General features: G+C 36.6%; 1 non-coding gene across 1 annotated transcript; it reads left to right on the plus strand.

The window, feature by feature from the left end:
- The first annotated feature begins 521 nt into the window (after positions 1-521).
- Positions 522-625, plus strand: LOC143648979 (U6 spliceosomal RNA). Its single transcript, XR_013158869.1, has one exon. It is a non-coding gene; the product is annotated as a U6 spliceosomal RNA (small nuclear RNA).
- The last annotated feature ends 11,273 nt before the right edge of the window (positions 626-11,898 follow it).

Below are 11,898 nucleotides of genomic sequence, written 5' to 3' on the forward strand. Positions count from 1 at the left end.
GAACAGATGCTCAATGTCAATAGTCATTAAAAAAATGCCAATTAAAACCTTAATGAGATACCATAGCACACCCACTAAAATTAAAAAGACTGACTATGTCAAGTACTGATGATGATGTGGAGGAACTAGAACTGTCATTCATTGACGGCAAGAATTCAAAATGGTAAATCTCTTTTCATTAAAACACAAAACAAAATTAAACTAACAGAAACTTTCCACAAAGAAAATCACCAATGCTTCACTAGAGATAAAAAAGAAGAAATATAACCAATCCTACACAAATTCTCAAAGAAAAATATAAGTGAAAAGAACACTTATCATCAAAATTACCTGATACCAAAACCAAAGACATTACAGGAAAGAAAACTATAGACCAATATCAGTCATAAACACAGATACAAAAATCCTTAAAGAAAACTTTATCAAATTGATCCCCAAAATAAAAAGCATAATACCTGATGATCAAGTAGGGTTTAACCTAGGAATGCAAAATTTGTTTAACTTTCAAAAATCAATGTAGGGTGCTCACTTCAGCAGCAGATATACTGAAATTGGAACAATACAGAGATTAGCATGGCCCCTGTGGAAGGATGACATGCAAATTCATGAAGCATTCCATACTAAAAAAAAAAAATCAATGTAATTCTCCATGTACTAAAAAAGAAAAAGCATACAACTATCTTAATAGATTCAGGAAAAGCACTTGACAAAATTCAACACCTATTTATTAATTTTTTTTTAAATTTCTCAGTAAAGTAGGCACAGAAGGGGATAACCTCAACCTGATAAAGCGTATCTATGAAAAACTTACAACTAGTGTAAGTAGGCAGGGTTTTCTAAAGAAAAAGAACAAACAGAAGATATCTATAAATATGAGATTTTATGAAATCTTATTTTTTAGAAACTCTTTGGAAAACAGTTTGGCTTGTCTCTTTTAAAATTAAGCATACACTTCCCATATGACCCAGCAATTTCATTCCTAAGTATTTACCCAAGAGAAATGAAAATATGCATCCATATAAAGTTTGCATATGAATGTTCATAGCAGCTTTATTCATAATAGCCCCAAACTGGGAACAACACATAGATCCATCAACAGGTAAATGGATAAACAAATTGCAGTAAATCTAGACAATGGACTATTACTCAGAAAGAACGAACTACAGTACTTCTACACACAACAACGTGAATGCATCCAAAAAAGCATTTTCTAAGTGAAATGAACCAAAGACTACAGGCTGTATAATTCCATTTATATGAAATTCTAGAAAAAGCAAAACTATGTTTATTTAAAACTGATCATTGGGTTGCCCAAAGCCAGGGAGTAAAAGAAGGGAAATAACTGAAAAGGAAATTTGGGGGGTACGGAGGTTGAAAATGTACTATATCGTGATTGTGGTGATGGTTACACGACTGTACATATTCAAAGCTCATCAACTCATACTTTCAAAACATTGGTGAATTTTATTGTATATAAATTATACATCAATAAAACTGACATAAAATATTAAGTATAGAATTAAGGATGCTAAAACTTTGGGGTGAATTTTTATGACAATCAGGATAGTTACAAAGATTCAAACTATTTTCCTACAAAAGTATTTGTTTAAATACAAAAACAAAAAGACTAGTGTTATGGTAGAGAAACCTAGCAGACACCACCTTAATCAAATGATCAAAGTTAACATCACCAGCAATAGTAACTGATATATATACCCTGATATATATATATCCTGATGTGATATAGTGAGGATACAGCATCTCTTATGTTATGGTCCTGCCAAAAGTGCATAATTTGAATCTAATCATTAGGAAACAACAGACAAATAAAAGCAGAGATATTCTATAAAATGTCTCATCCATGTTCTTAAAAAATGCTAGTATCACGAAAGACAGAAAAAGAATGAGGAACTGTTTCAGATTAAAGTCTATAAAGAGACCTATGCAATGTATGATCCTGGATCAGGCTGTAGAGATGGGAAGGGAGTTGGGGGGTATGGAGAATATCTTTGAAGGCTATTATTGCAACAGTTGGTGAAATTTGAATATTGATAGTAGTTCAGATAATAACATTGTTGCAACATTACTTTCCTGAATTTGACAACCACCCTGTGAATATGTAAAAGTGTGTCACTGTTCTTAAGAAACACACCCTGAAATATTTAGGAATAAAGAGGCATGATGTGCATAATCTATTTTCAAATGGTTTACAAAAAGAATGCTATCTTGAAACTTTTGTATAAACTTTGAAATTATTTCCAAATAAAAAGTTTTAAAATTAATTGTGTACCTATTCAATGTCTTTCATGAGGGGAGAGACCCACCACTAACTCATTTCCTGCTGTAGGTCCAGCTCTAGCACATAGTAGACTCCAACAAGAAATATTTATGAAGTGAATGAATGAATCAATAAATGTACTAGGAAGATTTGGAGAAGGAGCACTCTGGAGGCCAGCTCAGTAGTGGCCAAGTCAACAAATGCCCTGGACATGGGCCTCAGTGGCCAAGCAGAGACCAGAAAATTAATGACAGGGTCAATTTTACTAACTGGGCCAGTGGGTTTCTGCACATTATCACTGCAGCTGCTTCACAGCCAGCCGACACTTATTGGGTACCTGCTGTGTGCCAGGCCCTAAGCTAGGAAGAGGGAATCCCTCCTAGAGGCTCCCACCTGCTCAGGAGGAGAACCTGGGGCTCCAGCCTCAGCTCCTCCAGTCTCTTTCCTTACCCTGGCCCCACCACCTCCCACTTCTGACCACTGGCTTGGTGCTTGGTCTCCCTGCCATGACAGTAAGGACATGTCCTTCCTCTGCCTGTTTCTCTTTTTCTGAGGTCAGCCAAGACTGAGGGGAATTCTCAATAGGAAGTTTTATTAAGAGATTTTGTATTACATGGAAACTTGAATAGGGAATGAGAGCTTGTTGTTTTGTACAGGTTGGTTGATGCCCCGATACATCCCAGAGTAATCTGGGGAGAAGATCAAAAAGTATTTGCAGGGTGGGCCATGGTGACTCAGCAGGCAATTCTTGCCTGCCATGCCAGAGACCCAGGTTCTATTCCTGGTCCCTGCCAACACACACACACACAAAAAAGTATTTGCAAAGTCCCCTTGAGGGACTAGCGGGAAAAGTGGAAATATCAAACTTCCTCACCTGAGGAAGACCTAACATTCTCGCAAGCATTGGGCACTGCCAATTTGATGGGCCAGGCCCTCGACCTTGGGGTTTACTCCTATGAAACTTATTTCTGCAAAGGAGAAGCTAAGCCTACTTACGATTATGCCTAAGAGTCACCCCCAGAGAACCTCTCTTGTTGCTCAGATGTGGCCTCTCTCTCTAAGCCAATTCAGCAGGTGAACTCACTGCCCTCCCCCCTACATGAAACATGACTCCCAGGGCTGTAAATCTCCCTGGGAATATGAGATCTGACTCCCAGGGATGAGCCTGGCCTGACAACGTGGGAGTGAGAAAGCCTTGCCCAAATAGGTGAAGAAAAAATGAATAAAAACAATTTTCAGTGGCTGAGAGATTTCAAATAGAGTTAACCGACTCATCATCTGGACATTATTCTCATGCAATATATAGATATCTCTTGTCAGTTTTTTTGGTGTATTGGAATAGCTACAGGAAAATACCTGAAACTATTGCACTATAATCCAATAGGCTTGTGTGTGTGTGTGTGTGTGTGTGTGTGTGTGTGTGTGTACGCACGCGCACCTGGAATCCCAGTCTCCATCAGGGCAGGAGTGCATTCTACCACTGAACCCTACTGCACCCTCCAATAGCCTTGATTCTGAAGATGATTAACTATAGAGCTTTTAAGGTGTGTCTGTGTGATTGTGAAAATCTTGTGACTGACACTCCTTTTATCCAGTATATGGACAGATGAGTAAGAAAAAAAAGACAAAAAATAAATGAGCAATAGGAGAGAAAGGGGGTATGGGATGTTTTGGGTATTCTTTTTTTACTTTTATTTATACTTTTTAAAAGTTTTTTGGAATACTGAAAATATTCAAAAATAGATTGTGATATATGCACAGCTCTATGATGATACTGTGAATCACTGATTGTACACTTTGGATGATTACATGGTATGCAAATATATAAAATATCTCAATAAAAAGAAAAAAAGAGATTTGGGGATTATCAGAGAGACATAAAGCAGGAACAAAACATCAAGAAAGCCGCATTGTCTAGAACAGTAGTTTAAAAATAAGAGTTCTGAAGCCAGACTAGTTGAACCCAACATCCTGGCTAGCTTGTGGTCTTTTTTTTTTTTTTTTTTTTAAATTTTTATTGATAAAACCAAACAACATACAAACACGAACATTCTTAACATATAAACATTCCATACTTGGTATGCAACCAATGGCTCAATATTGTCACATAGTTGTATATTCACCACCATGATCATTTCTTAGAACATTTGCATGACTCCAGGAAAGGAAATAAACAGAAAAAAGAAGAAATGCATACATACCATACCCCTTTCCCCGCCCTCTCATTGACCACTAGTATTTCCCTCTACCTTATTTATTTTAACATTTGTTTCCCTTATTATTTATTTTCAATCCATGTTTTTTACTCATCTGTCCATACTGTAGATAAACAGAGCATCAGAACAAGGCTTTCACAATCACACAGTCACACTGTGAAAGCTATATCATTATGCAATCATCTTAAAGAAACATGGTTACTGGAACACAACTTTATAGTTTCAGGCACTTCCCTGTAGCCACTCTGATACACCATAAACTAAAAAGGGGATATCTATATAGTACGTAAGAATAACCTTCAGGAACGGGGAGAAATTCAACTTCCCCAAGTTGAATTCTTGATACTCTCACAAGCAATGTGGACAACCAAAGCTATAGGCAGAGCCCCCAGTCTTGGGGTTTGTTCATATGAAACTTAACCCCGCAAAGGATAGGTCAAGTCTACTTAAAATTTAGGCCTAAAAGTCACCCCCAAGAGAGCCTCTTTTGTTGCTCAGATGTGGCCTCTCTCTCCAGCCAACACAATGAGCAGTCTCACCACCCTACCCCTTTCTACATGGGATATGACTCCCAGGGGTGTGGACCTTCCTGGCAACGTGGGACAGAGATCTTGGAATGAATGGAGACTCAGCATCAAGGGATTGAGAAAAACCATAGAATGAGCTGAGACTTAACATCAAGGGATTGAGAAAACCTTCTCGACCAAAAGGGGGAAGAGAGAAATGAGACAAAGTGTCAATGGCTCAGAGATTCCAAACAGAGTCCAGAGGTTATCCTAGAGGTTATTCTTATGCATCAAGTAGATATCATCTTGTTATTCAATATGTAATGGAGAGGCTGGAGGGAACTGCCTGAAAATATAGAGCTGTGTTCCAGTAGCCATGTTTCTTGAGGATGATTGAATAATGATACAACTGTCACAACGTGACTGTGTGATTGTGAAAAACTTGTGTCTGATGCTCCTTTTATCTACCTTGTCAACAAAGGAGTAGAACATATGAAATAAAAATAAATAATAGGGGGAACAAATGCTGAAATAAATTTAGTTTGAAATGCTAGTGATCAATGAAAGCAAGGGGTAAGGGGTATGGTAGGTATAATCTTTTTTTTTCTTTCTTTCCTGTGTTCATTTTATTTCTTTTTCTATTGTCTTTTTATTTCTTTTTCTGAATTGATGCAAATGTTCTAAGAAATTATGAATATGCAACTAGGTGATGATATTGTGAATTACTGATTATGTATGTTGTTTTATTTTGTTTCTTTATATTTTTAATTAATAAATAAATTAAAAAAGAATTTAGAAGGAAAAAAAAAGAAGAACCTCCAGGATAACCTCTCAAATCTGTTTGAAATCTCTCAACCACTGACACTTTATTTTGTCTCATTTCTCTCTTCCCCCTTTCAGTCAAGAAGGTTTTCTCAATCCCTTAATGCTGAGTCCCAGCTCTTTCTAGGATTTCTATCCCACATTGCCAAGGAGGTTTACACCTCTGGGAATCACGTCCCATGTAGAGAGAGAGAGAGGGTAGTGAGTTTGCTTGCCATTTTGGCTGAGAGATAGGCAACTTCTGAGCAACAAAAGAGGTTCTCTGGGGGTGACTCTTAGACCTAATTTTAAGTAGGCTTAGCCTATCCTTTGCAGGGATGTTTCACATGAATGAACCCCAAGATTGAGGGCTTGGCCTATTGATTTTATTGTCCCCACTGCTTTCGAGAATAGCAGGCCTTCTCTAAGTGGGAAATTTGAATTTTTCCCCTTTCCTGCCATTCCCCAAAGGGGACTTTGCAAATACTTTTTTTATTCACTGTTCAAATGACCTTGGGGCTTATCAGCGTATCACTCTGGACAAACCTACAAAATCTCATGCCCTATTCAAGGTTCCATGTACTTACGGTGTTCAATTAAACTGTCCATATAAGTTATATTAGGAATGCAGTAGTTAAAAAATAGATTTTGTACCAAATAAAAATTTTTTGTTTTAGTCTCACACATGAGTTAAAGTTTTAAAATATAAATGACCATCTATTTTCAACACCCAGCAATATTGACATTCCTTTGTTCTTCCTCATGCAAAACATTTTTAAATTTATACACTTAGTCCCTATCATTAAACACTCTAGGCATTCCTAGATTATACCATCTCAGTCTTTATCATCTATCTTTCCTTCTGGTTTCATTTGTGCTCCCAGCCCTCCTCCCTCCATCATTCTCACATTTAGCTTCATTCAGTGTACTAACATTATTGTCCTACAATGAGGTAGTATTGTCTATCCATTTCTGAATTTTTACAATCAGTCCTGTTGCACACTCTGTATCCCTTGAGCTCCAATTACTCAAAATCTATACTATTTCTATTCCTGATGGCCTCTGTTCTTAACTGAAATTCTCCAGGTCCATTCATTAATGTTAGTTCATATCAGTGAGACCATACAGTATTTGTTCTTTCATTTCTGGCTAATCTCACTCAGCATAATGAGATTCAAGGTCCATCCTTGAATGCGGATTTAAGGTCCATCCACATTGTTACATGCTTCATGACTTTATTCTGTCTTACAGCTGTGTATTATTGCATTGTGTGTATATATATCACAGCTTGGTTAGCCAGCCATCTGTTGATGACATTTGTTTCCATCTCTTGGCAATTGTAAATAATGCTGCTATAAACATTGGTGTGCAAGTGTCCTTTAGTGTCCTTGCCCTCATGTCCTCTGAATAGGTATCTAGCAATGGTGTTGCCGGGTCATATGGAGATTCTATACTTAGCTTCTTGAGGAACCGCCAAACTGCCTTCCACAGTGGTTGTACCATTTGACATTTGCACCAATGTAAAATAACTGTGCCTCATCCTCTCCAGCACTTGTCATTTTCTGTTTTATTGATAATGGCCATTCTGGTGGGTGTGAGATGATATCTCATTGTGGTTTTGATTTGTAATTCCCTAATAGCCAGGGAAGTTGAGCATCTTTTCATGCATCTTTTAGCCATTGGTATTTCCTCTTCTGAGAAGTGTCTGTTTATGTCTTCTGCCCATTTTGTAATTGGGTTTGTTTGTCTTTTTGTTGTTGAGTTGAACAATCTCTTTATATATTCTGGATACTAGATCCTGATCTGATGTATCATTTCCACATATTGTCTCCCATTGTGTAGGCTGTCTTTTTACTATCTTGACAAAGTTCTTTGATAACAAAAGCATATAATTTTGAGTTCCAATTTATTTATTTTTTTCTTCAATTCTTGTGCTTTGAGTGTAGGATCTAGGAAACTGCCTCCTGTTATAAGTTCTATAAGATATTTCCCTACATTTACTTCTAAAAGTTTTATGGTCTTAGAACTAATGTTTAGGTTTTTTATCTATTTTGAGTTAATTTTTGTATAGGGTGTGAGATATGGATCCTCTTTCATTCTTTTGCATGTTTATATCCAGTTCTCCAAGCACCATTTATTGAAGAGACTGTTTGGTCCCAAGTGAGTTGGCTTGACTGCCTTATCAAAGATGAGAGGGTCTATATCTGAACACTCTGTCTGATTCCACTGGTCAGTTTGCTGGTTTGAAATGATGTATGTACCCTAGAAAAGCCATGTTTTAATCCTCATCCCATTTTGTAAAGGCAGCCATTTCTTCAAATCCTTATTCAGTATTGTATGTTTGAAACTGTACTGTATTGTATGTAGTTAGATTACCTTCCTGGAGATGTGATTTAATCAAGAGTAGTTGTTAAACTGGATTAGCTGGAGACATGTCTCCACCTACTTGGGTGGTCTTGATTAGTTTGTCAAGTCCTATAAAAGAGGAAACATTTTGGAGAATGAGAGTGATTCAGAGAGAACAGAGAAAAACAACTTAGCCATGAGAAGCAGAGTCCACCAGCCAGCAACCTTTGGAGATGAAGAAGGAAAATGTCTCTCAGGGAGCTTCATGAAACAGGAAGCCAGGAGAAGAAGCTAGCAGATGACACTGTGTTCATCATGTGCCCTTCCAAATGAGAGAGGAACCCTGACCATGTTCACCATGTGCCTTTCCAGCTAAGAGAGAAACCTTGAACTTCATCAGCCTTCATGAACCAAGGTATCTTTCCCTGGATGTCTTAGTTTGGACATTTCTATAGACTTGTTTTAATTGGGAAATTTTCTCGGCCTTAGAACTGTAGACTAGCAACTTATTAAATTCCCATTTTTAAAAACCATTCCATCTCTGGTATATTGCATTCCAGCAACTAGCAAACTAGAACAGTCAGTATATCTATCTTTATGCCAGTATCATGCTGTTTTGACCACTGTAGCTTCATAATGGGCCTTAAAGTCAGGTAGTGTGAGACCTCTGACTTCATTATTCTTTCATGGATATTTTTAGCTATTTGGGCCCTTCCAGATGGATTTGGTTATTGGTTCTTCTTTTTCCGAAAAGTAAGTTTGGGGGATTTTAATTGGTATTGCATTGAATCTATAAATCAATTTAGGTAGAACGGACATCTTAACTATACTTAGTCTTCCAATCCATGAACACAGTATGCCCTTCCATTTATTTAGGTCTTCTGTGATTTCTTTTAGCAATTTCTTGTGGTTTTCTTTCTGTAGGCTTTTTGTATCCTTAGTTAAATTTATTCTTAAATATTTTATTCTTTTGGTTGCTCTTGTAAACAGAATTTTTTTTCTTGATTTCCCCTTCAGATTGCTCATTGCTAGTTTATAGAGACACTACATATTTTTGAGTGTTGATCCTGTCACCTGCCACTTTGCTGTACTCATTTATTAGCTCTAGTAGTTTTGCTGTGGATTTTTCTGGGTTTTCAACATATAGTATCTTATTATCTGGAAACAGTGAGAGTTTTACTTCTTTCTTTCCAATTTTGATGCCTTATATTTCTTTTGCTCATCTAATTGCTCTGGCTAGAACTTCCAGCACAATGTTGAATAAAAATGATGAGAGTGAACATCCTTTTCTTGTTCCTGATCTCAGGGGAAAGTTTTCTGCTTTTTCCTATTAAGGATGATGTTAGCTGTGGGTTTTTCATATATTCCCTTTATCATGTTGAGGAAGTTCTCTTCAATTCCTACCCTTTTAAGTGTTTTCAACAAGAAAGGATGTTGAATTTTGTTAAATGCCTTTCCTGCATCAGTTGAGACGATCATGTGGTTTGTCTGCTTTGATTTTTGTTAATATGGCATATTACATTAATTGATTTTCTTATGTTGAACCAAACTTGTATACCTGGGATGAATCCTACTTGGTCACAGAGTATAATTCTTTTAATGTGCTGCTGGATTCAATTCGCAAGAATTTTGTTGAGGATTTTTGCTATCAATGCTCATTAGAGAGATTGGTCTCTAATTTTCTTTTCTTATAGTATCTTTGTCTGGCTTTAGCATGAGGGTGATGTTGGCTTCATAGAATGAGTTAGGTAGCCTTCCCTCCTCTTCAATTTTTTGAAGAGTTTGAGCAGGATTGGTACTAATTCTTTCTCAAATGTTTGGTAGAATTCACATGTGAAGCCATCTGGCCCTGGGCTTTTCTTTTCATGGAGCTTCTTAATGACTGGTTCAATTTCTTTACTTGTGATTGATTCATTGAGGTCATCTATTTCTTCTCGGGTCAATGTTGATTGTTCATGTCTTTCTAGGAAGTTGTCCATTTCATCTACGTTGTCTAGTTTATTAGCATAAAGTTGTTCATGGTATCCTCTCATTACCTTCTTTATTGCTGCGAGGTCAGTGGTTATGCCTTTTCTTCCACTTCTGATTTTATTTATTTGCATTCTGTTTCTTCTTCTTTTTGTCAACCTTGCTAAGGTTCCATCAATCTTATTGATATTCTTGTCAAACCAACTTCTGATTTTGTTGATTTTCTTGATTGTTTTCGTGTTCTCAGTTTCATTTATTTCTCCTCTAACCTTTGTTATTTCTTTCCTTTTTCTTGCTTTAGGGATCGTTTCTGTTCTTTCTGTAGTTCTTCCACATGAACAGTTAATGCCTTGATTTTGCTCTTTCTTCTTTTTTGATATAGGCATTTAGGGCAATAAATTTCCCTCTTAGCACTGCCTTTGCTGCATCTGACAAGTTTTGATATGTTGTGTTATCATTTTCATTTGCATCGAGATATTTACTGATTTCTCTTGTAATTTCTTCCTTGACCCACTGGTTGTTTGAGAGTGTGTTGTTGAGCCTCTATATATTTGTGAATTTTCTCACCCTCTGCCTATTATTGATTTCCTAATTCATTTCTTTATTATCTGAGAACATGTCTTGTGTGATTTCAATCTTTTTAAATTTATTGAGACTTGCTTTGTGACCCAGCATATGGTCTATCCTTGAGAATGATCCATGAGCACTTGAGAATAGGTATATCCTGCTGTTGTGGGGTGTAATGTTCTATAAATGTCTGTTAAGTCTAGTTCATTTATCGTATTATTCAAATTCTGTTTCTTTTTTGATCCTCTGTCTAGATGTTCTGTCCATTGATGAGAGCAGGGAATTGAAGTCTCCAACTATTATGGTAGATGGGTCTATTTCTCTTTTCAGTGTTTACCTCATGTATTTTAGAGCACTCTGACTCAGAGCATAAATATTCATGACTGCTTTATCTTCTTGTTGAATTGTTCCTTTTATTAATACACAGTGTCCTTCTTTGTCTCTTTTAATTGTTTTACATTTGAAGTCTAATTTGTTGTATATTAGTATAGCTACTCCTGCTCTTTTCTGATTGCTGTCTTCCTGAAATATCTTTTCCCAACCTTTCATTTCCTCTCTGTCCTGTCTTTTCCTATCTAGTGCTCCCTTTAGTATTTCTGGCATAGCCAGTCTCTTGGTCAAAAGTTCTCTCAGTGATTTTTTTGTCTGAAAATGTTTTAATTTCCCCCTCATTTTTGAAGGGCAATTTTGCTGGATTTAGAATTCTTGGTTGGTAGTTTTTCTCTTTTAGAATCTTAAATATATCATACCACTGTCTCCTCGCCTCCATGGTTTCTGCAGAGAAATCTACACATAGTGTTATTGGGCTTCCCTTGTATGTGATGGATTTTTTTTCTGTTGCTGCTTTCAAAATTCTCTCTTTCTCTTTGGCATCTGACATTCTGAATAGTAAGTGCCTTGGAGTATGTCTATTTGTATCTATTTTGTTTGAGGTATGCTGCACTTCTTGGATCTGTAAGTTTAAGTCTTTCATAAGACTTGGAAAATTTTCAGTGATAACTTCCTCCATTAGTTTTTCTCCTCCTTTTCCCTTTCTGGAACACCCACAACACATATATTCATGCACTTCATGTTGTCATTCTGTTCCAAGTCCCTGCTCATATTTTTCCATTCTTTTCCCTATATTTTCTTTTGCTTGTCAAATTTCAGATGTCCCATCTTCCAGTTCACTAATCTTTTCTTCTGAAATTTAACATTGTAGGTTTCCTTTTTTTTT

The sequence above is a fragment of the Tamandua tetradactyla genome, chromosome 10 (genome assembly GCF_023851605.1).
Source record: "Tamandua tetradactyla isolate mTamTet1 chromosome 10, mTamTet1.pri, whole genome shotgun sequence".
NCBI lineage: Eukaryota > Metazoa > Chordata > Mammalia > Pilosa > Myrmecophagidae > Tamandua > Tamandua tetradactyla.